At 67.9% G+C, this 2,500-nt stretch overlaps 1 non-coding gene across 1 annotated transcript in view; it reads left to right on the forward strand.

Annotated features, from left to right (window-relative positions):
* The first annotated feature begins 2,383 nt into the window (after positions 1-2,383).
* Positions 2,384-2,500, forward strand: part of LOC147126027 (18S ribosomal RNA) — a 1,891-nt gene continuing 1,774 nt past the window's right edge. Inside the window, exon 1 of the ribosomal RNA XR_015085128.1 lies at positions 2,384-2,500. This exon is cut by the window's right edge and continues 1,774 nt beyond it. This is a non-coding gene — a ribosomal RNA (18S ribosomal RNA).

A 2,500-nucleotide genomic window follows, 5' to 3' on the forward strand; every position in this document is an offset into this window, starting at 1 on the left:
ACACCCCACGGGCGATGAGTCGGTGTCTGCCTGGAGCTCATGTCACTCTCAAATATTTTCTAAGTCAACCTCCATGCGCACATTGCAATGAGCCTGCCCGACATAGGGGCACTGTGAGCGGACTCACCGGGGGGGGAGAGGGCCCCCCCGCCTGGAGCTCCACGTGTTGGATTATTTTCTATGTCAACCTCCATGCGCTCAACAGAGCGAGCCTGCCCGACCTGGGGGGTGTTCAATCGGACTCCGCGGGCCGGGCGAGGGCCCCCCCGCCTGGAGCTCCACGTGTTGGATTATTTTCTATGTCAACCTCCATGCGCTCAACAGAGCGAGCCTGCCCGACCTGGGGGGTGTTCAATCGGACTCCGCGGGCCGGGCGAGGGCCCCCCCGCCTGGAGCTCCACGTGTTGGATTATTTTCTATGTCAACCTCCATGCGCTCAACAGAGCGAGCCTGCCCGACCTGGGGGGTGTTCAATCGGACTCCGCGGGCCGGGCGAGGGCCCCCCCGCCTGGAGCTCCACGTGTTGGATTATTTTCTATGTCAACCTCCATGCGCTCAACAGAGCGAGCCTGCCCGACCTGGGGGGTGTTCAATCGGACTCCGCGGGCCGGGCGAGGGCCCCCCCGCCTGGAGCTCCGCGTGTTGGATTATTTTCTATGTCAACCTCCATGCGCTCAACAGAGCGAGCCTGCCCGACCTGGGGGGTGTTCAATCGGACTCCGCGGGCCGGGCGAGGGCCCCCCCCGCCTGGAGCACCGCGTGTTGCAATATTTTCTATCTCAACCTCCGTGCGCTCAACAGAGCGAGCCCGCCCGACCTGGGGGGTGTTCAATCGGACTCCGCGGGCCGGGCGAGGGCCCCCCCCGCCTGGAGCTCCGCGTGTTGCAATATTTTCTATGTCAACCTCCGTGCGCTCAACAGAGCGAGCCCGCCCGACCTGGGGGGTGTTCAATCGGACTCCGCGGGCCGGGCGAGGGCCCCCCCCGCCTGGAGCTCCGCGTGTTGCAATATTTTCTATCTCAACCTCCGTGCGCTCAACAGAGCGAGCCCGCCCGACCTGGGGGGTGTTCAATCGGACTCCGCGGGCCGGGCGAGGGCCCCCCCCGCCTGGAGCTCCGCGTGTTGCAATATTTTCTATGTCAACCTCCGTGCGCTCAACAGAGCGAGCCCGCCCGACCTGGGGGGTGTTCAATCGGACTCCGCGGGCCGGGCGAGGGCCCCCCCCGCCTGGAGCTCCGCGTGTTGCAATATTTTCTATCTCAACCTCCGTGCGCTCAACAGAGCGAGCCCGCCCGACCTGGGGGGTGTTCAATCGGACTCCGCGGGCCGGGCGAGGGCCCCCCCCGCCTGGAGCTCCGCGTGTTGCAATATTTTCTATGTCAACCTCCGTGCGCTCAACAGAGCGAGCCCGCCCGACCTGGGGGGTGTTCAATCGGACTCCGCGGGCCGGGCGAGGGCCCCCCCCGCCTGGAGCTCCGCGTGTTGCAATATTTTCTATCTCAACCTCCGTGCGCTCAACAGAGCGAGCCCGCCCGACCTGGGGGGTGTTCAATCGGACTCCGCGGGCCGGGCGAGGGCCCCCCCCGCCTGGAGCTCCGCGTGTTGCAATATTTTCTATGTCAACCTCCGTGCGCTCAACAGAGCGAGCCCGCCCGACCTGGGGGGTGTTCAATCGGACTCCGCGGGCCGGGCGAGGGCCCCCCCGCCTGGAGCTCCGCGTGTTGCAATATTTTCTATCTCAACCTCCGTGCGCTCAACGGAGCGGGCCCGCCCGACCCGGGCGGCGCTCAATCGGACTCCGCGGGCCGGGCGAAGGCCCACCCCGCCCGGAGCTCCTCACCACGCACCGCACCTCCATTCCCCCACCGACCGATCGGCAACCATGACCCGCCATCGGAGGGCCCCCGCCGGCACCGGCCTCGCGCCGGTCGCTCGGGCGGACGGTTCCTCCGGCCAGCGGGTCGCTCTCCAGCGCCGGGGCTACTTCGCGAGCTTGGCCCGCGGCCAACCCCGGCGCGACCGTACGGCAGCGAGGCCGAGGCGACCCACCGATCTCAGCAGTCCTACCACGGAGCCCGCCGCTCGTCCGCGGCCCCTCCCCGCCCCAGCAGCGGGACGGTCGCCTTGCCGGCGGGCCTTCCGGCTAACGCATCGTTTCTCAAACCCTTTCCCCTAGCGCGGCGGCGGCGGGGCTTCCCGCGAGGAGGCCCCCGTCCTACGCCCGCTAAGGCGGCTCCAGCCCACCTACCGAAGGGACGGCGCGCGCCCTCCCCCACGCGAGCGGGCGTCCGCGCGCGGCCCCTGCCCCGTTCCGGGCGGGGCCCGACGCCGGCGCGGGCGAACCGCCGCGGGGGTGGCCCGCCGCTCCCTCCCGGCCCGAGGCTACCTGGTTGATCCTGCCAGTAGCATATGCTTGTCTCAAAGATTAAGCCATGCAAGTCTAAGTACACACGGCCCGTACAGTGAAACTGCGAACGGCTCATTAAATCAGTTATGGTTC

This window comes from Filicampus tigris, unplaced genomic scaffold (assembly GCF_054856515.1).
Source record: "Filicampus tigris isolate MCC_2025a unplaced genomic scaffold, RoL_Ftig_1.0 HiC_scaffold_28, whole genome shotgun sequence".
Taxonomy (NCBI): Eukaryota; Metazoa; Chordata; class Actinopteri; order Syngnathiformes; family Syngnathidae; genus Filicampus; species Filicampus tigris.